Source organism: Oryctolagus cuniculus, chromosome 1 (genome assembly GCF_051225735.1).
Source record: "Oryctolagus cuniculus isolate XC-2025 breed Fujian yellow rabbit chromosome 1, ASM5122573v1, whole genome shotgun sequence".
Taxonomy (NCBI): domain Eukaryota; kingdom Metazoa; phylum Chordata; class Mammalia; order Lagomorpha; family Leporidae; genus Oryctolagus; species Oryctolagus cuniculus.
Window position 1 is genome coordinate 167409829 of NC_142867.1, and position 22681 is coordinate 167432509.

Genomic DNA, 22681 nt, shown 5'->3' on the forward strand with positions numbered 1-22681 from the left:
AGTAGCTGCCACTTTTACTCTGCCGAGCGCCGAACACAGGCTCACGACTCGCCTTCAGAAAGGCGTTCCTCAAGTATGTATTGTCTACTCAGAACGCGTGCTGTTCTCCTGGGGACTCAGAGGATGTTGCGGTCAACAAGAGGCAGCTTGGAGTGTAAAGTCTAGTGGTGGAGGCAGATGGATGATGGAATCCGGCGGTGGAGGCAGATCATCAGAGGGAACTAACAAACCAGTCAGAAGATTTGAGATAGTGCTCTGAATGAAATAAAATAGAACCTGTGGCAGTGTGGAGGGAGGCTGTTGCAGCTGCTGTTGTCAGGAAAACTTTGAAAGAAATGGCCTTGGGGTCAGCACCTGGCATATCTGGTAAAGCCACCACCTGCAGTGCCAGCATCCCATTTGTCCCAGCAGCTCCACTTCTGATCCAGGTCTCTGCTATGGCCTGGGAAAGCAATGGAATATGGCCCAAGTCCTTGGGCCCCTGCACCGACGTGGGAGACTTGGAAGAAGCTCCTGACTCCTGGCTTCTGATAAGCCCCACTCTGGTAGTTGCAGCCATTTGGGGAGTGAACCAGCGGATGGAAGACCTCTCTCTTTCTCTATCTCTCTGTAACAATGCCTTTCAAATAAAATAAATAAATTGGACTTTGCTCTGAGTGCTGAGTTAGAACATGGAGGGAGAACAGCCGAGGGAAAGCCTGAAACCTGAATTCCAAGAATAGAAACAGAGAACAAACATTTGAGCACTGCTTTATCTGTACAGTGGAAGATAAGCGTGCAGTGGTTCAAAGAATGTATATAGAATACTTAGTACAATGCCAGCCGCAGGCTGAGTGTCCAGTAAGAGCTGTGTGTTGATCACCATTCCTTTGTGCTGGGATACTGCTAAGGGAGAAAGAAAGCCTGTGAAAATCAAGACAGTGCCACCCTCCCCAATGCTGCCAAATGAGTGGTCTCAAACTGCTTTCAGTTTCAAAGACAGAAATTATTTCAGAGATGTGGGAAAGGAAGGCTTGCTCAGGGAACAAACTGAGCCAAGTGAATGGGTAGGGGAATTTCAACAGGTGGGCATCCTTGCCCTTGGAAAGAAAATTCATAGCTCATACATATTCATTAGGAATCCAGAGGAATGCGTGAATCAATCATTCAATTCACACAGTTAGACAAGACATCAACATAGCCAAAGGTACGCAAAGGAATGGGTTAAATAAACAACATAAATGAAAGGATGCGGGAACTTAAGAAACAGAACAGAGAGAATATATATGTCTGCACAAGTACAAGTTATGCAATGCTGGAAAACCCGGAGGTGTGGAAAAGCAATTCCAGTCTCCAAAACTGGGAATGCTTGAGGTTTCAGCCCCAAAAGAATCTGCAAGAAAACCCTCAGGAAACTTGGCTTGGGAAAAACAAAGTTTCAAACAAACAAAAACGGGGCTGAGGAGGGTAGGAGCACAAGGAAAGCTGAGTGTTGTGGTCATGTCAACAGGCCCACAAAACTCCAGCATACTCGGGCTTTGCTGAGGATTGTTGATTACAAATGAGTAAGTCACTGCCAAGTTGGGAAATCTCCTGGCAGCTGTGCCTAGCACAGTCATTTATTTCCTTGTACAAAGGCATTTGTGTGGGTTTGTTCTTCACTGCTTAACTTGCTCCAATGGAAATGACACTGAGTTCAGCTTAAATTAGATCCTAATTTCTATGGAGCAAGAAATGCTGCTAGGTTTTGAATATCTTCTCCAAAACTCATGGTGGAACTTGATTGCTATGGTGATGGTATGAAGAGGTGGGACATTTAAGAAGTGATTAGGTCGGGGCTGGCACTTTGGTGTAGCAGGTGAACCTGCCATCTGCAGTGCCAGCATCCCTTATGTGCGCCAGTTCAAGTCCCGGCTGTTCCATTTCCAACTCAGCTCTCTGCTTTGGCCTGGGAAAGTAGTAGAAGATGGCCCAAGTCCTTGATCGCCTGCACCCATGTGGAAGACCTGGAAGAAGCTCCTGGCTCCTGGCTTTGGATAAGCCTAGCTCACACTGTTGCAGCCATTTGGGGAGTAAACCAGTGGATAGAAGACTTCTGTTTCCCTGCCTCTCTCTCTGCTTCTGCCTCTCTGTAACTCTGCCTTCCAAAGAAATAAATCTTCAAAAAAAAAAAAAAAAAGTGATAAGGTCATGAGGGACCCCCCATCATGTGTAGATTATTGCAGGAGTCAATTATAAAAAAAGACGAGTTGGACCCACTTTCCTCTCTCTCGTTCTCACGCGTGCTTGCTTACCCTTCTGCCATAGGGTGATGCAGCACAAAGTATCTCACCAGACGCCAGTGCCAATGCCACGCTCTTGGACTTCCCAGGCCCCAGAACCATGAGCCAAATACAGCTCAGCTCATTATAAATGACTTGGTCTTGGTTACTCTGTTGTGGCAGACTAGGACAGCTGCCCAAAATATATGTGACCAAGTGTTATTACAGGTTAGTTTGAGTCAAATAAATCCCAAATGCATGCGGTATGCCCTCAGTAAACATTTATTGATTAAAAACTGAGAATTACTGTTTGTAACTTTGAGGATTAGAATATATAAGCACTCCAAAATGTACATTTGGGGAACGGTGACCGTGGACATGTGTCATGGGTTGAATCATGTCATCCCAGAAGAAATGTTGCAGTCCTGGGATTTTCTGGTACCTCAGAAGGTGTTCTCATTAGGAATTAGGGTCGTTACAGACAAAGCGACCTAAAATGAGGACACGCGGGAGTATGGTCAGTGCTTAATGCAATATGGAGTTGTATATTTGCAAGATAAGGAACACCAAAGAATGCTGGCACTGGAACACAAGAATCCAAGAGAAAAACATGAAATTTGACTCTCCCCCCAAACCCTTTCAGAGAGAGTAAAATCCTGCAGACACCTTGATTTTGGATCTGCAGCCTGCAGAATGGCAGAAGAGCAACCCTGGATCGCCTTAAGCCTCTCAGTTTGTGATAATTTGTTACATCAGCCCTAGCAAGTGGATACACCGTGGTCCCACAAAGCACATGAAGTGTGTCTATACTTGTTCACCGGGAGTTAGGTAAATGAGAAGGAAAGACTAGAAGGCAGAATGTCTGAGAAGCCTTTGACCAGGATGGCAGTGAGGTAAAGAGATCAGAAAAGAACCAGCAAGGGGAGACTAAAAAGAGAAGGAAAGTGCATCAGTTATGTACTACTGTAAAAAGCCACTCCAAACCTCTGTGGTTTAACAACACGTGCCGAACCACTCTCCAGCTGGCCACGTGGGTTCTCTGAAAGGCAGCTCGGCTGGAACGGCTGGAAGCTACGCATAGCTGGGTCACTCTCCACCTGGCCTTCTGTCTCAGGTCTGCAGATTCCAGGGGTCTCAGAACTTCCAGAGAACAATATCCAGGAGCAAGTATGTCTTAAGCCCCTTCTTGTCTCAGACTTTGTTACGTTCCATTGGCCAAAGCAAGTAACGCAGCCAAGCCTCAAGTCAGTGGGTGAGGAGACTACACAAGGGCATGGATGTAGAGAGGTAAGATTCTCTAAGAACTATTATAACCATCTACCACAGAACTCTATTACCAATTCTGTGTAACAAACTATCCCAAAACCTGGTAGCTTAAAACAGTAATACTTGTTTTCTCGCATTTTCCATGGGTAAGGAATTTGGGCTCAGCTTAGCCAGGTGCCTCTGGTTCACAGTTCCCCATGATACTGCCATCAGGTATTGGCTGGGGCTGTGGTCATCTCTGGTCGCACCTTGGGGAAGATCTACTTCCAGGCTCTCTCAGGTACTGGCAGGTCTCAGGTGCTCGGCAGCCGTTGGCTGAAGACATCAGTTCCAACACTGAACAAAGCAGTGCCCTTGCTGTAACAGGTATGACATTCCAGTGGGGAGAGAGAAAAGATGCAAAAACATAAATAGAAATATAAAATGTTCTAGGTGACATGGAAAAAAATAGCAGGGAAAAGTGAGGTGGGGGTGAAGATCAGCATGTTGCCAAAAGAGTTGTTAGAAAGGTGGACAATTCAAGACCTAGGGCCGGTGCTGTGGCTCAATAGGCTAATCCTCTGCCTAGCGGCACCGGCACACCGGGTTCTAGTCCCGGTCGGGACGCCGGATTCTGTCCCGGTTGCCCCTCTTCCAGGCCAGCTCTCTGCTATGGCCCAGGAGTGCAGTGGAGGACGGCCCAAGTCCTTGGGCCCTGCACCCCATGGGAGACCAGGAGAAGCACCTGGCTCCTGGCTTCGGATCAGCACAGTGCGCCGGCTGCAGTGCGCCAGCCGCGGCGGCCATTGGAGGGTGAACCAACAGCAAATGAAGACCTTTCTCTCTGTCTCTCTCTCTCACTGTCCACTCTGCCTGTTAAAAAAAAAAAAAAAAAAATTCAAGACCTAAAGGAAATCTGACAGCAAGCTATTTAGAAATGGTGGGTTTGGGAGATAGGATGTTTGACAGAGAGAGAGTGAGCAAAGAGCACTTATCAGAAAACAGTTTTAAAAAAAAAAAAAGCCAGCATGCCTGGAGCAGAGAGGAGAAGGCAAATCACAAGACAGCTGAGGAAGGTGTTGGGGGTCCCAGTCTCATCGGGCCTTGCCAGGCATTGTGGAAATAGTATTGTCCCAAGAAGGCCACAGCACCACCTTGGAGTCCATGCACTCTTCTTATATGTGACTTTGACATGTAACCCCAATTGAGGTGGGATTTGTGTCCCTTCCTCCTTTAAAATGCATGGACTTTTGTGACTGGACCAATTGAATGTGGCTGAAGCAACACCACACAACTCCATAGTTAGATGGTAAAAGACAGCGTGGCCATTGGTTTGTTCACCAGCACCAGCACCTGAGAGGCCTGCAGCTGCTACACAGGGAATCTGACTGCCCTGTGGCTGCCATGCTGTCAGGAGGTCCAAATTTGCCCACGTGGAGAAAGCAACTTGGAGGTCCTGAGACCACGTGAAGAGAGTAGTGTGCTTCACACTTTCAGTGTTCTGACTCCAGCCCACTGGCTGCACCTGCATGAGGCATGTGAAGTCAGACTACTCAGCTGAGGGCTCCTGGATTCCTGCCTCACAGAAGTTGTGGGAGAAAATAAAGTGATTTTAGTGGGTTTAACCAATAATGCAAGCAACAGACGATGGCTTGGGCTTGTGTGAAAGTAGTACTGATAGTGGGAGCTGGGTGGATTCTGAATACATATATTCATTTCCAGAAATAATCTCAAACTTACAGAAAAGTTCTAAATACCAGAAAAGAATCTTTTCCCCTGAACCATTTGAGATGCTTTGATGTCTATTTTTTTTTACAAACAATGGCACTTTTTGCATAACTACAATAATTTTTTTAAAAAAAGATTTTATTTATTTGAGAGGTAGAGTTACATATGGTGAGAGGGAGAGACAGAGAGAGGTCTTCCATTTGCTGGTTCGTTCCCCAAATGGCTGCAACTGCTAAAGCTGGGCTGATCTGAAGCCAGGAGCCAGGAGTTTCTTCCAGTCTCCCGCGTGGATGCAGGGGCCCAGGGACTTGGGCCATCTTTTATTGCTTTCCCAGGCCATAGCAGAGAGTTGGATGGGAAGTAGAGCAGCCAGGACTCAAATCGGCATTCATATGGGATGCTGGTACTGCAGGCGGCAGCTTTACCCACTATGCCACAGCGCCGGCCTCTGCAATACGGTTGTTAAAATCAGAAAAAGAACACTACCACCTATATAATCTCAGACTCCATTCCATTTTCACCAGTGTTCTATTAATATCAAGATCACACATTGCATTTGGTTGTCAAATATTTATTCTTTTTCAATCTGGAATAGCTCCGTAGTCTCTCCTTAACTTTTACGATCTTGACACTGCTGAGGATTAGAGGAAAGTTATTTTGTAAAACACCCTCCATTTGAGTTTGACGAGTGTTCCCTAGTGGTTCTATCAACGTCTGCATTTTTGGTGGCGAACATCAAAGATGTGTGCTGTGTTCATGCTGCCTATCCTCAGGTAGCATACGATTTCAGTATGTTGCAGTATTGATGGTATTAACTTTGATCACCCGTCAAGTTGTTGTCCAATGAGTTTCTCCACAGTAAAATGGTTCTTTGTGTAAGTATACTGTGGGAAGGTAATTTGAGACTTTGCTAGTACTTCATCCTCCAACACACTTCTAATTCAATCCTTTTTCTTCTATTTGTTTGTATGGTTTCCTGCTTTATTAAATGGGTCATAAATCCACTGTCTTTATTATTCATTTTGATGCACAAATCACTTCATATTTGGCCAATGGGATCTCCTATAAGCTAGCATCTGCCCTTTGGCAGGTCCCCATGATTTTCTGTGTACTTTTTTTAAAGATTTATTTGTTTATTTGGAAGCCAGTGTTACAGAGAGGTAGAGGCTGAGGGAAATTTCCATTCACTGGTTCACTCCCCAGATGGCCACAACAGCCAGAGCTGCACCAATCTGAAGCCAAGAGCCAGGAGCTTTTTATGGGTCTCCCATGTGGCTGCAGGGGCCCAAGCACTTGAGCCATCTTCCACTGCTTTCCCAGGCCATAGCAGAGAGCTGGATTAGAAGTGGAGCAGCCGGGACTCGAACTGGCACCAGTACGCAATGCCAGCAATGCGGGTGGCAGCTTTACCCGCTACGCCACAGCACCGGCCCCCTCTGTATACTTCTTTACTTTTTTTTTTAAGGATTTATTTATTTATTTGAAAGTCAGAGTTACACAGAGAGGAGAGGCAGAGAAAAAGAGAGAGGTCTTCCAACCAATGGTTCACTCCCCAATTGGCTGCAATGGCCAGAGCTGTGCCGATCTGAAGCCAGGAGCCAGGAGCTTCTTCCGGGTCTCTCTTGCAGGTACAGGGGTCCAAGTACTTGGGCCATCTTCTATTGATTTCCCAGGCCATAGCAGAGAGCTGGATTAGAAGTGGAGCAGCTAGGTCTTGAACCAGTGCCCATATGGGATGCCAGTGCTTCAGGCCAGGGTGTTAACCCGTTGTGCCACAGCACTGGCCCCCTTCTTTACTTTCTGATATAATAAGATCCAGCCTCACCTTGCACTTCCAAGACCCAGAAATACGTTGAAATGGCAGAACAGAGCAAAGGAATATGTAAATAAATTTAAACATTCATTTGCATTCACATGCTGTATCTATGAATATGTATTTATTATTGTATCTATTTATGTATTATTGAAAATTATGAGTTAACACTGATGCCTTAAATTCTGATCTAACACTCTATGATCTGTTTTTATTTTCTCCTTTCCAGGTTTCTTTTCTGATCTCAATCCCATTACTATTGAGTCACAGCTTCTCATGTAATGATCTTCACCATAAGATCTTCAAAAAGTTCATGGAAATTGCATATTATGAAAGAACTATGAATGGATTTCAAAAACTTTTTTGTACTAAAATAAATTACTTTTTTTTTTTAACAGGCAGAGTGGACAGTGAGAGAGAGAGAGACAGAGAAAGGTCTTCCTTTGCTGTTGGTTCACCCTCCAATGGCTGCCGTGGCCGGCACGCTGCGGCCGGCACACCACGCTGATCTGAAGGCAGGAGCCAGGTGCTTCTCCTGGTCTCCCATGGGGTGCAGGGCCCAAGCACTTGGGCCATCCTCACTGCACTCCCTGGCCACAGCAGAGAGCTGGCCTGGAAGAGGGGCAACTGGGACAGAATCCGGAGCCCTGACCAGGACTAGAACCTGGTGTGCCGGCGCTGCAAGGCGGAGGATTAGCCTATTGAGCCATGGCACCAGCCAAAATAAATTACCTTTTAAAAAAATGATTGATTGACTTAAAGGCAGAGTTACAGAGACTGAGGGAGAGACACAGAGAGATCTTCCATCTAATGGTTCACTCCCCAAATGGCCATAACTGCCGGAGCTGGGCCAGTCCAAACCTGGGACCCAGGAGCTTCTTCTAGGTTTCCACTTGAGTACAGGAGCCCAAGTACTTAAGCATCCTCTGCTGCTTTCCCAGGCACATTAGCAGGGAGCAGGATTGGAAACAGAGCAGCTGGGACTCGAACTGACATCCATATAGGATGCCAGCATCACAGGCAGAGGCTTTACCTGGTATGCCACAACACTAGCCCCCAAAGTTATCTTTTGATTTTTCCACTAACTTTTTGAAGTTCCATCATTTTCTCTTTTTTTTTAATCTTTTTTTTTAAAGATTTATTTATTTATTTGAAAGAGTTACACAGAGAGAGGAGAGGCAGAGAGAGAGGTCTTCCATCTGCTGGTTCACTCCCCAATTGGCCGCAACTGCAGGAGCTATGCCGATCCAAAGCTAGGAGCCAGGAGCCTCCCCCAGGTGTCCCATACGGGTGCAGGGGCCCAAGGACCTGGGTCATCTTCCGCTGCTCTCCCAGGCCATAGAAGAGAGCTGGATTGGAAGAGGAGTAGCCGGGCCTTGAACCAGCACCCATATGGGATATGGGATGCTGGCGCTTCAGGCCAGGGCATCAACCCACTGTGCCACAGCGCCAGCCCCCCATCATGTTATTATATACTCACCTATGGTGAGTATATGGTAACACATGGTAACACACTGCTGCTGGATTTTAAATTATTGTCTCTGATTAAGAGACACTGACTCTCATGGCCTCCATGTGTTTACATGGTAAATCGCCCTGTGTACAACATGATAAATCACCTTATTTATGATACAGCATCCTGTGCATAATCACTATGCTAAATTGCCTGTGTATAGCCAATCTTCCATCATCTCATGTTGGTTGCAAGACCCCATGCTTGACCATTTACACCATCCCAGCACGTGGACACTTTGCTGGGCTCTGACACTCTATGCTGGATCACTTCGGGATGCTCATCCTCTCACTACTGGGTTCTGACCTCACAAGCCTGGCTGCTGACACTGGTGAACACCCCCCTCACCTTGCTCAAACTCCAAAGCCCCAAGCCACACTGCACTATTCCACATGAAGACATCTTCCTTACCTCTTGAGACTCCAGCACTTGTGCTGTGCTGGTCTCCCACACAGGTGCCCTCTTCCTGAATGTATTTTGAACATGAACTCAACGGGAATCTCTGAACGATGAGAGTAGAGAAAGCTATTTTTCCTGAGCTACTAACTAGAAAAGTAGAATTGTCACTAACTGAGGTTGGGAAGGCTGTAAGAGAAATGCATGTTTGGAGGGAAGGCAATATTAAAGTTATTTTTGGATAAGCCAAGCTTGAGATGTCTGGTGGACATCGAGAGGGAGATGATGGGGAAGCAGGTGAAAGTATGAAAGCTGAGGCCACAGTGGAGGTCCAGGCTGAAGGCATAACTTTGGGAATTGTCAGTGCATTTAAATGCCTAAGACTGTATAAACTCAGGGTGTGAATTTAGATAGAAGTGTGAAGTCTAAGTTCCAGGGTCCTCCAATATTTGGGAGCTGAGAAGTAAGGAAGACACACAGAAGGATCCAGGGAAGGAGGGCATCAGTTAGAGGCTCATCGAAGTCAATTAAAGAAAGTGTTTCAGAAGCCAGCACTGTGGCACAGTGGGTAAAGCCACCGCCTGCAGCGCTACCATCCCATATCGGTGCATGTTTGAGTCCCGGCTGCTCCACTTCCGATCCAGCTCTCTGCTGTGGCCTGGGAAAGCAGTGGAAGATGGCCCAAGACCTTGGGTCCCCGTACCCACATGGGGGATCTTGAAGAAGTTCCTGGCTCCTGGTTTTGGACTGGCACAGCTCCGGCCATTGTGGCCATTTGGGGAGTGAACAGTGGATGGAAGACCTTTCTCTCTCTCTCTATCTCTGCCTCTCTGTAACTCTGCCTTTCAAATAAATAAATAATATTTTTAAAAAATGAAAGTGTTTCAGAAGGCAGTGACACAGTACATCAGATTCTGCTGACAAATAGGGCTGAGAACTGACTGAAATTATTCCTAAGTCTAAGAAAAACCCCTATGAAATAGATTGTTTTTCATTTACAATGTACAAACAAAAAGAAAACACAAGAGTAGTTTTGCCCCAAATCCCATATCTACTCAGCAACTGAATTAATGATTTCAAAAAAAAAAAAAATGCTGAATGAAACGCAGGAAATTCTTATCTGAGGAGAAATTCCCAGCAATAGAATTCAAATGATCCACAATCAGGGTGTTGGGGAGAAAAGAGAGAGAAGTAGAGAAAAGTGGGAGGTGGAGGAGACAGAACAGAGGAGGCAAAACTCAGAAACTGGGGCTGCTGCTGTGGCATAGTAGGTTAAGCCTCCGCCTGCGACACTAGCATCCCACATGAATGCCGGTTCCTGTCTGGCGTGGGAGGCCTGAAAGCAGCTGCCGGCTCCTGGCTCCAGATCGGCCCAGCTCTGGCAGTTGCGGCCATTTGGGGAGTGACGCAGCGGATGGGAGGTCTTTCTCTTTGTGCCTCTCTCTGTCTGTAACTCTACCTCTCAAATAAATAAATAAATCTTAAAAAAAAAAAATCAGAAACTAGGAGGCCCATTTTTTTTTAACATTTTGCAAAAGCAACAAAAGAAGGAGCCTTAGAGTTAAGAACATTTTATCAAAACATTCTTTAAAGGATAAATAAGCAAGAATATCTGGGAGGGGAAGGGAGAAAGAGTGGGAGGAAGGACGTATCATCATGTTCTTAGAACTGTGTCTAACTGTACTGAATCTGTTCTCTTTGTGTTAGTATCACATTAACAGGAGAATTGTGTTGTAATTACCATGCATCTGCTGTGACCCTGAGGATCTAAGGTAAAAATGTGAGAAGATCTGAAGAAAAGAAAAGAATATCTGAAAAAATCCTAAAAAAACAAACAAACAAACAAAAAAACAATGAAGAGGGACTAGCCCTACCAGTTATTACAACATTGGAAAGCCTGTGTGATAAGAAGACAGTATTAGCACTCGTGTTAGTTCATTTTGTGCTGCTAACAAAATACTTGAGACAGTTATTTATTATAAAAGCAAGCTTATTGGCTTCTGGAGGCTGAGAAGTCCAAGATCAAGGCGCCAGCATCTGGCAGTGGCCTTCCTGCTGCATCATCATGTGGCAGAAGGAAAGAGAGAGAGAGTGAGAGACAGAGACAGCGTGCACCCATGCCTCAAAGCCCCTTTATTAAGACATTAAAGTCACCCTTGAGAGTGGCCCAACTACTTTCTCAACATCATCACAACGGCAACTAAATTCCAACAACACATAATTCCAACTAAATTCCACAAACACGTGAACTGCAATATTCCACCCCTGAGCTCGCCAAATGTATGTTCTTCTCATACAAAATGCATTCATTGCAGCCCAATAGCCTCAAGAGTCTTAACTTTTTTTTGGCACCAACCTTCCTTCCAGCTGTGACTTGTGAACATTCAGCAAGTTATGCTTCCAAAATCCACTGCTGAGACACAGGATAGACATTCCCATTCCAAAAGGAAGAAACAGAAAGCAAGAAAGAGCTAACCATACCTCAGTAAGTCCAAAGCCTACAGAACAAACATTAGATCCTAGCACTTAAGAATAGTCTTTGACTCTGTGTCTTCACCTATGTAGATGCAAAGTGGCAGGGCTGGCCCCTGGAGGCGCCTGGCTGCCTGCCCCCTTGGCATTGCTAGGCATACATGCCACTCTCATGGGGTGGAGTTGGATGCCTGTGGCTCTCCCAGGCTGGTGTTGCCCACAGGTGGCTCTACAGAATGAAGGGGCAGCCCCACTCCCATGGCTCCACTGGGCACTACCCTTGGGGGTACTTTCTGTGCTGGCTCTGTTCCTGGGACCAGTGTCTGAGCCCTAGGGTTATCTACAACATCCTTGGAAATCCAGGTGGAGGAAGCTGTGCCTCTACAGCTCTTAGGTTCTGTGATTGTGTAGAATCAACACCATATGGATGCTACCAAGGTTTACCACTTGTACACTCCAGAGCAGTGGCCCAAGTGACACGGGAGCAATTTAGCTTTAGTTAAGGAGCTGAGAACCCTGCACTGGAATGCAGGGGGCAGAGTCCCGAGCCAGCCCTGGGCAGAGAGCCAGGAAACTACTCTGCCCTCAAGTCCATGGTATACTGATTCTGTGATGGGAGGGCCCCACCAGGAATCTGGACCTGAGAATCTATGAAATGCCTGGGGCAGTCATTCTTCCACTGGAAGAAAGTACAATCCTGTCTCTTTCTCCACTCTGAGAAGAATTCCAATGGATCAAAGATGGGAATTTTGGGGGCTGGTGTTGTGGTGCAGTGGGATAAGCTGCACCTTGAGGTATCCACATCCTGTGTTGATTTGCCTGGAATCAAGGCTCATCTCTGCCTCAGATCCAGCTTCCTGCTAATGTGCATCCTGGGATGTAGCAGGTGATGGCCCACATCCTTGAGTTCCCGCCATGTGGGAGACCCAGATGGAGTTCCTGGCTTCTGGCTTTTGCCTGACTCAGTTGTCCATTGTGAGGGTCTGGGGAGTGAACGAGCAGATGGAAGATTCTCTCAATCATTCTTTCTCTCCACACCCCACTTGCCTTTCAAATAAACTAACTTAAGAAAAAAAAGAAGAAAATATGATAAAATTTATTTTCTTAACAGAGATTTTCATATTCACTTAAGTCTTTATAAAGGTTTTTGTTTTTTAAAAGAGATTATTTATTTTGAAAATCAGAATTACAGAGACAGAAGGAGAAATACACAGAGATCTTCCATTTGCTGGTTCACTGCCCAGATGGCTGCAATGGCCAAAGCCAGGAGCCAAGAGCTTCCTCTGGGTCTCCCACATGAATGGCAGGGGTCCAAACACTTGGGCCATCTTCTGCTATTTTCCCAGGTGCATTAGCAGAGAGCTGGATCAGAAGTGGAATACCCAGGACACAAAGTGATGCCCACATGAGATACAGTGTAACAGGCTTCACCCAGTATGTCACAACACTAGCCCCAAAATTTCCTTATAAACTTATATGATTTATTAACTTATAAAATTAATTCATAAAAATCAGGGAATTAGGGAAATTTTTCTAATTCTAACTTAAAATCCAGAAGCAATAAAGAAATAAAGCAGTAAAACAAAGGACCAAAATCTGGACTATACAAAACAACAACAAAATATTTGCATAGCCGAACACATCCTTAGCAAAATAAAACGACAACAAATCAGGAACAATATTCACAATTTATGGTGTTTTTTTTTTTAAAGAATTATTTTATTTCTTTGAAAGACAGAGTTAGAGAGAGAGGTAGAGCCAGAGAGAGAGAGGTCTTCCATTCCGCTGGTTCACTCCTCAAACGACCGCAATGGCCAGAGCTGAGCTGATCCAAAGCCAGGAGCCAGGAGCTTCTTGCAGGTCTCCCATGTGGGTGCAGAGGCCCAAGGACTTGGGCCTTCTTCTACTGCTTTCCCAGGCCATAGAAGAGAGCTGCATCGGAAAAGGAGCAGCCAGGACTTGAACCAGCGCCCACATGGGTTGCCAGCATTGCAGGCTGGGGCTTTAACCCACTGCACCACAGCATCAGCCCCTACAATTTATTTTACATACAAAGATTTAATGCCAGTGATAGATCGAGGGCTGGGAGAAGCAGTTATAGTATTTGCCAAATTCCATGGTATAAATACTCCCACCATACCAATTTAAACCCTGCTACAAATATCTCTAAAATATGAGGTATTTCTAAGGATGTGGAAGAAAAGGAAAATTACCCTTGGAAAATAGGCCAGAGTTATAAACAGTACACACACAATAAGAGAAATATAAATAAAAGACCTTCAATTACATGAAAAGATGTTCAGTTATATTTACAAAAAAATAAATGCAAATGAAAACTATCCTTAGATACTATTTTTAAACTATCAGATCAATAAAAAAGTGAAATGCTTGAAAATGTAATGTGTTGCCAAGGCAGTGAGGAAACAGGAGGACTTACATTTTGCTGGTTGGGAATGCAAAAAATGGTACAGTCTGCAGCACTGTGGTACAGCAGGTTAAGTGGCTGCCTGCAGCATTGGCATCCCATATGGGCGCCAGTTCGAGTCCTGGCTGAACCACTTCCGACACAGCTCCAATTTAATGCAGCTTTGTGGGCTATCCAGAAGAAGCTCCTGGATCTTGGCTTTGACCTGGTCCAACCTTGGCTGTTATAGCCATTTGGGGAGTGAACCAGTGGATGGAAGATATCTCTCCCCCCACCCCTCTCTCATTCTGACTTTCAAATAAATAAATAAATCATAAAAAAAAGGGGGGGGGTACAATCCACAGGGAAAGAAATTTGGCAATCTAGCAAAATTATGTGTGTACTTATCTACCAATCCAGAAATCCCACTTTTAGGGACCTATTTCAAAGATACTTAGTAAAAATATGGCCGGCGCCGCGGCTCACTAGGCTAATCCTCTGCCTGCGGCACCGGCACACCGGGTTCTAGTCCCGGTCGGGGCGCCGGATTCTGTCCCGGTTGCTCCTCTTCCAGGCCAGCTCTCTGCTGTGGCCCGGGAGTGCAGTGGAGGATGGCCCAAGTACTTGGGCCCTGCACCCCATGGGAGACCAGGAGAAGCACCTGGCTCCTGCCATCGGATCAGCGCGGTGCGCCGGCCGCAGCACGCAGGCCACGGCGGCCATTGGAGGGTGAACCAATGGCAAAGGAAGACCTTTCTCTCTGTCTCTCTCTCTCACTGTCCACTCTGCCTGTAAAAAAAAAGATACTTAGTAAAAATACAAAAAGACATGTAGGCAAAGTTATTTAGTCAACACTATTTGCAATAACAAAAGAGTGGGGTGGTGTGGGGAGCAACCCGGACTGGACTAAGTTACTGGAATTAAGATTTATTCTATGCATCTGCTCTCCCACAATATGGCGCTGGGAGAGGAGAAAACAGCTTCTACGCAGCTGCCTCTTGCCAACTTGAGTGCTGACCTCCAGGAGCTGATCCTGCTCCTGATTGGAGGAGAGCAGCGTACTCGGTGTGTGGGCAGCCGAGTTGGGATTGGCGGAGGAGGACTATAAAGGAGGAGAGAGACGGCATGCACCAGGAACATCTAAGGGGAACATCTATCTGAGGGAACACCTGTGCAGCCCCTGAGAGAGCCGGCCGGCGGTGTGCCGCTCCCCTGCGGAAGTAGGGAAAGTGGCCAGGGGGAACCGCCCTTCCACAGAGGTGGAAGGGACAGTAGCCAACCCGGGAAGAACCAGCAGCAAACCCGGGGAGGGCCGAGCAGACGAAAGAACAGCGCAGGGTCCTGTGTCGTTCCTCCACGAAGAGGGGGAGCGACAGGGTGGCATAAATCACAAAAGTCCAACTATCATCCATCATGGTTGAATCAACCAGGGTCCATTCACATACTGAATTACTATGCCCCTGTAAAAACTAATGGAAAATCTCTCTACTTGTATATAGTCATGGCATGATCTCTAGTGCAGAAGGCAAGCTGTGGAAACACAGGCAGTGTACTACCATTTAACTAAAAAGATGAGATGAATATATGTTGATTTTTTTAAATAGAAGGAAAAATGAAAATAAACAAATACAAGACATCTGATTACCTCCTAGATGAATGGACTGAGGCACAGGGTGGAGACTAGACTTCGATAACTGTACTCTGGTTTGTAGATTTGACTTTGTTAGCTACCCAACAAGGTCTCATTTTTAAAAATGAAATTCAAGGACTTCCTAGATGATACGACTAGCACTTTCACATGGGGAAGTTTACTCACACACTAAAGACCTTGAGGCAAATAATTAACCTCCCTTAGCTTCACTGCCCTCATTCCTGAAATAGGAGGAGGGTAATGCCTACTTTATGGGGTTGTTGGGAGACATAAGATTAGGTACACAACAGTGAGTATGATACCTGAATCCCACATCACAGTTTCTGGATTTGATTACTAGTTTCAGTCCCCATTTCCAGTATCCTATTAATGCAGATCCTAGGAGGCAGGAGACAGTGGCTTGGGCGATTGGGTTCCTGCCACTCACGTGGGAGACCTAAGTTGAATTCTCATCTCCCAGCCATGGCTTGGCTCAGCCTTGGCCATTGCAGCCATTTGAGGAAAGAACCAGTGGATGGAAGAGCTCTGTCTATCTCTATCTTTCAAAAAATTGACGGGGCCGGCGCCGTGGCTTGCTTGGTTAATCCTCTGCCTGCGGCGCCGGCATTCCATATGGGCGCTGGGTTCTAGTCCCAGTTGCTCCTTTTCCACTCCAGCTCTCTGCCGTGGCCCAGGAAGGCAGTGGAGGATGGCCCAAGTGCTTGGGCACCTGCACCTGCATGGGAGACCAGAAAGAAGCACCTGGCTCCTGGCTTCGGATCGGCATAGTGCCGGCCATGGCGGCCATTTGGGGTAAACCAACAGAAGGAAGACCTTTCTCTCTGTTTCTCTCTGTCTCTCTCACTGTCTAACTCTATCTAATAAAAAAAAAAGAAAAGCTAATTTTAGAAAGATAATATATGCAAAATTTCAGGCATATCCTGGGGCTCCTTCTGTTCCTTTATTTCTGCTAATATTCTTTCCTTTCCTCCTATCTTCTTTTTGTTCACTTAAGTAATAAAGTGCTATGACAAAAAATATTAAGGCAAAGCAAGAAAGAAAAGCAAAGGCACAATTCTTGCAAATGCAGTAACTGCTTTCAGTCAATATGCACCAGCCTCTACCTCAACAACTATTCACGCACAGCTGAACGAGCTGGCAGAGAAGTGAAGTGAAAATCAGAAGAGCCTCACCTGCTGTGGTTCAATCACTAACTAGCTCACGAGCCTGGGCAAGCACTTCACATTTCTGACTCTCTCTTGTCTCAACAGAAGATAGAGATCAAGCCTGCCTCAGAGCTCTTAATGATGTGGGCATCCCATCAGCATGTAAACACAAGGCCCGTACAGAAAACCTCTTTAGGCAAACTGTGCAGTTGACATTGACATTCTCCTTTCTTCATCCACACCTCTCCACCCTGCTCTGGCTCAAGGTTTTAAGGATTGCTATTAAAAAGCAAATATGTAGGCATACAAGATAGCGTTACCTAGTGATAAATTTTATTTTATTTTATTTTATTTTATTTTATTTTATTTTATTTACAATTATTTGTTTGAAAGGCAGAGAGACAGAGACAGAAAAAGATCTGGGGCCAGCACTGTGGCATAGCATCTAAAGCTGTTGCCTGCAGTGCCAGCATCCCATATGGACACTGGTTTGAGACTCAGCTGCTCCACTTCCGGTCCAGTTCTTTGCTATAGCCTGGGAAAGCAGCAGAGGATGGCCCAAGTCCTTGTGCCCCTGCACCCACGTGGGAGACCTGGAAGAAGCTCCTGGCTCCTGGCTTCACAAAGGCCCAGCTCCAACTGTTGCAGCCATTTGGGGAGTGAACCAGTGGATGGAAACCCCCCCCCCCCGCCTCTGTCTCTCTGTAGCTCTGCCTTTCAAACAGATAAATAAATCATTAAAAAAGAACGAAAGAAAGGTCTTCCATCCATTGGTTCACTCCTCAAATATCTGCAACAACCAGGGTTGTGCTAGGCTGAAGTCAGGAGCCAGGAACTCAATCTGGGTTTCCTAGGTTTTGGGGAATCAATTACCTGAGACATCACCTGCTGCCTCCCAGGGTGTCCATTAGCAGGGAGCTGGAATCAGAAGTGGACCTGGGATGTGGACCCAGACACTCCAATATGGTGTATGGGCATCTCAAGCAATGCCTAATGTGCTCTGTCCTGGTGGGAGGACCTGCCAAGTCCCTTGGCCGGTGCTGTGGATGCAAGAGTCCAAAGCACGGAGGGAGTGAAGCATTGGGAACAATGTTCAGATGCACCACAAGCAGCTGGCACCATGGCAGCAAACAAGCCAACATCTGTTGAGTCTTATTATGTACTTTTTAAAGTACCTGCATGAATTAACTCACTTAGTCCTTACAACTAACCAGTGAGGTAAATACGATTGTAATCCATATTTATAGATGACACAATCAAGGCCCAGCAGGGCTAAGAGAGAATGATCACACACTAAATGAGAGGAGGGCAGTGACAATTTTATTAAAGTAACCGGTCCATTCTTTTTTTCCTTTTATTTTTCTGCCCCGAACTCCTCTCCCCAAGCATACCCCTTGCTCTGTGTGTCCTGTCTTGGAAAACAACGTCTGATCACTCAAGCTAGAACCCTTGGAGTCCCCTGCAAGACCCTTGCACTTGTCTCTTGGCCAATGTATCAGTCATTAAGCTGGGTGGATTAAGTCATTAAGCTGGGTGGTCCCTCTCTAACCTCTCTCAGAAATGCCACCTATTTATTTATTTATTTGAAAGGCAGAGTTACAGAGACAGAGGAGAGACAGAAGGAGAGATTTTCCATCCTGTGGTTCACAAATGAACACAACAACCGGGAGGAGCCAAGCTGAAGCCAGGAGCCAGGAGTTTCTTCTGGGTCTCCCAGCATGGAGCTGGATCAGAAGCAGAGCAGGGGCTGGCGCCATGGTGCAGTAGGTTAATCCTCTGGCTGTGGCGCTGGCATCCCATATGGGCACCGGTTCTAGTCCCAGCTGCTCCTCTTCCAATCCAGCTCTCTGCTGTGGGAAAGCAGTAGCAGATGGCCCAAGTCCTTGGGCCCCTGCACCCACACGGGAGACCCAGAGGAAGCTCCTGGCTCCTGGCTTCGGATTGGCGCAGCTCCAGCCGTTGCAGCCATTTGGGGAGTGAGCCAGCAGATGGAAGACATTTCTCTCTGTCTCTCCTTCTCACTGTCTGTAACTTTACCTCTCAAATAAATTAAAAAAAAAAAAAAAAAAAAAAGCAGCAGCAGAGCAGCCGGGACTTGAACCCTTGACCACATGGGTTTAACTGGCTGCACCACAGCGGCCTGTCCTTTATTGCCTTCTTAGCTCCCACCACCATGTCTTTCTCAAAGTGCTGTTGAGCCTGAACCCTCAGCACTGCTGCCAGAAGGGATCATCCTCAAACGCAGATCTGGCAAAGTCACCCTCCCTGTGGAAGAATTTCTGCACTGCCCAGAGCTGTGAAGACAGTCAGTTAGGGGTTCCAGGCCCCCCTTCTCTGATGCTGGCCACACCCTCCCTCGCTCTACCTCCCCTACTCTTGCAAGTTCCAAGGAGTTTCCTGCCCTCTTGCCTTTGTGTCCCCTGTGCTCTCTGCTCCCCTTCCTCCTCTTGCCAACTCTTATTTTTAGGATCTTCCCTTCCAAGGAAACTTCTCCACTCAATTCCTTAGTCTCGTTAGATGTCCCTTTCTGTCTCCGCCCCTGGCATTTATCAGACTACCCTGTAATAACAGTCCTTTTTCTATGTCTCCATCTTTAGTTTTTTCCTGAAAATGTGATTTGTGGATTCCCTGTTTCAGAACCACCTATGAACTTTGCTCAGACACAGCCTCCTAATACCTACCCCAGCCCCAGCAACTCAGGATATTCTCAGGACAGAGCCCAGGAGTCTGCATTTCAAAATGTTCCACAGCTTGGGGCTGGCATCATGACGCAGTGGGTTAGGCCACCACTCGTGATGCCAACATCCCATATCCCATCGCCTAGTTCAAGTCTTGGCTCCTCCTTGCCTCCAATCCAGCTCCCAGGAGGTAGATGATGGTTCCAGTGCTTGGGTTCCTGCCACCCACGTGGGAAACCAGGATGGAGTTCCTGGCTCCCGGCTTCAGCCTGCCCAGCCCTGGCAACTGTAGGCCTTTAGGGAGTGAACCAATGGCTGGAAGACACCCCCCCTTCCCTCTGCGTCCTCCCTCCCTTTGTCACACAATCATTCAAATAGATGAAAAAAGCAAAACAGATTTTTAAAACGTTGTGTAGATGATTCCGACTTGTGCCAAGTTTAAGAACTAATGCAGGGGCTGGCACTGTGGGGTGGTGGGTAAAGCTGCCGCCTGCAGTGCCAGCATCCCATATGGGCGTGGTTTGAGACCCGGCTGCTCCCCTTCCAATCCAACTCTCTGCTATGGCGTGGGAAGGCAGTGGAAGATGGCACAAGTCCTTAGGCCCCTGCACCCGCGTGGGAGACCTGGAAGGAGCTCCAGCCATTGCGGCCAACTGGGGAGTGAACCAGCGGATGGAAGACCTCTCTCTCTCTCTCTGCTCTCCTCTCTCTGGGTAACTCCGACTTTAAAATAAATAAATAAATCATAAAAAAAAAGAACCACTGCAGCATACAGGCCAGTGGCCACGTGCACTCGTACCTGCAGCACTTGGCACAGCGCCCACCACATCCTAAGCGCACAACGAATTCGTTCCTGCCCTGGGCGGGAGGCGGCCGGGACAGCCTTGAAGCCCGGGCGAGGCGAGTGCTCAGCTGTTGTCACGTCAGGTGCCAAAAGATGGCGCTGCCGCAACAGAAATGCCGCGGGGGAGAAGGAAGAGGAAGTTTTCGGGTTCTGCTGGAATCCAAGCCTTCAATGCGTCGGTATTGAATTTATAGTTTCTTCCTTGATTTGTATACAGCTGTCCCGTTCACATGAATAAGTTGGTGCAGGAAAGCATGGCGCCTCAGACAGGAGAGCCGGTGCGGGGAGGGTGGTGGTCGAGGCGGGCTGGGCAGGGTCAGGGATGTGCTTCGCTCCCCTCGTCCCACCCGGGACGGCAAAGTCGCCCCAGCTGAGCGCGGCTCGGAGGAAATGGCCCCTGGCGCTCCATGGCCGCGTGGTCTCCGCGAGAGGATGCGGCGGCCCTGCAGTGTCTGACACTCCTCTCTGCTCCCTTCACAATCCCTCAAAAACGTTTTCCCTCACAAACAAAAGTCTGAAAGGCAAGGCGGCCTCCGGGGGGGAGGTGTGGGAAGTGGGGTGCACACGCATGGCTGGGAGGGGGAGGGCGCACAACGCCTCCTCCCGCTTCCGGCCTCCTCCCCGCCGGAGGGGCGTCCGCGTGCGCATCACTGATAGGGCGGCCGTGGGCGCCGGGCGTGCTATCAGGCCCGGCCAGAGCTGGGGCTGGGCTGTCCGCCTCCAACTGCAGCCTTCGGCGGAGGCCCACGGGCTGGGTACCAGTGGGAGGGGCTTGGGGCCTTGCAGGCCCTGGGCAGATAGAGGGACAGGGCTGGGCCTGAACGGGGCCGCCGGACCTCTCCTCTCAGTATAGGCTCGTCCTCACTGGGCTGTGGCGGGGGGAGGTGTCACCATTTACGGCTTCTTAATCGAAATCAGCATCAGGTTCTGATAGTGCAGGCGCTTCACTTCCTTCCTTGTATGGTCAAGTGCAGAAGTCCTTCGCTGGGGAGCGGGGCCAGCAGTTTCAGGCGGCAGAGAGGGGGCTGGGCGGAGCCCGCTGGTCCCGACCCTGGCCGGGACAGGACGGGGTGCCCCTGCAGAGAGGCAGACTGGCATGGGGTGTGGGAGCAGCTGTCCAAGGACACCTGTCTAAATGTATGAAGGATAATAATAGGGCAACATTTCCTGTTGTTAATAGAAACTGGTCTGAAACCTGTGTTGGGTTGGAATGTGAACTCATGGTTTTCATTAAACAAACTAGCAAAGGAGATATACAGGTGGAGGAATAGAAACGTAAGTGTACATGTGGTTATGCATTTGTGGTATGCACCCGGGTATCCCCTAGTTCTGTGTGCCTGAAGTTAACGGTGCTTAGTCCTGGTTTCTAAAAACCAGGCCGATTCTAGGCTTGAGAAAAGAAAAGTAAAAAATGAGCCTGGGATCGCTGTGGGGACAGAAAGCAAGAAAGTACTCTAAGAAGGAGACTGGCACCAGCCTGAAACACTCCTGGAGGCCGATTCTGGCACAATTTGAGCATGACAGTAATTAGTGATGGGGCTATAACCCATTGTTAGCAATATGCCCCACTGGGGAGTTTGCAATTCAGGAGTCCCTACTGACACAAAGTGATATATAAATAAGCAAAGAGACGTTTTAATGAGGAACAAAAACTTTACAGTCTAAAGTGCTCTACACAATGCCTGTTGGTTAGGAAAAAGAGTAACTTCACAGCGGAGAAGCTGGGCAGACGCCACCTGGTGAGATGATGTCACCTGTTAACAGCCTTTTGTGTTTCTTCCAGAGATAGATGACCTGGGACTCCTCCTGAGAAGACCTCCCACCGAGACAAGTTGGGCGACACTTTCTAAAATAACTGGCCTGGCATTTCCAAAACGTCAAGGTCATAATGTTACCGGAGCTGGCTGCTCCGAGGTGCCTGTCTTCATGCAAGAAAGAATTCAGATGAGAAACAGAGTAGCAGTAAGCATGCTAGCCAAGTTTACTGAGAAGAATTATGCCTCATAGACCAGGTGGGCATCTCAGGAAAGAGCTGAGTGCCCAGGCTGCACTGAGACTGGTAAGGAAGAGGGTACACCTGACAGAGAAGTGGGCAGCTCAGCAAAAGACCGACAGCCCAGTCTGTATTCAGACTGGAGATGTATATGCCGGCTCACTAGGCTAATCCTCCGCCTTGCGGCGCCGGCACACCGGGTTCTAGTCCCAGTCGGGTCGCTGGATTCTGTCCCGGTTGCCCCTCTTCCAGGCCAGCTCTCTGCTGTGGCCAGGGAGTGCAGTGGAGGATGGCCCAAGTGCTTGGGCCCTGCACCCGATGGGAGACCAGGAGAAGCACCTGGCTCCTGGCTTCGGATCAGCGCGATGTGCCAGCCATAGCGCGCCGGCTGCGGCGACCATTGGAGGGTGAACCAACAGCAAAAGGAAGACCTTTCTCTCTGTCTCTCTCTCTCTCACTGTCCACTCTGCCTGTCCAAAAAAAAAAAAAAAAAAAAAAAAAAAAAAGGCACGAGTATGGGTCCCCCATTTCCTCTCTCCTCCTCCCTCTTCTGGGAAAT

At 47.6% G+C, this 22681-nt stretch overlaps 1 long non-coding RNA gene across 1 annotated transcript; it reads right to left on the reverse strand.

The window, feature by feature from the left end:
• Positions 1–5333: 5333 nt before the first annotated feature.
• Positions 5334–20634, reverse strand: LOC149128745 (uncharacterized). The gene is made up of 2 exons (XR_016210203.1): positions 20085–20634; positions 5334–5661 (listed from the first exon to the last, which is right to left on the reverse strand). It is a non-coding gene; the product is annotated as an uncharacterized LOC149128745 (long non-coding RNA).
• Positions 20635–22681: the final 2047 nt, after the last annotated feature.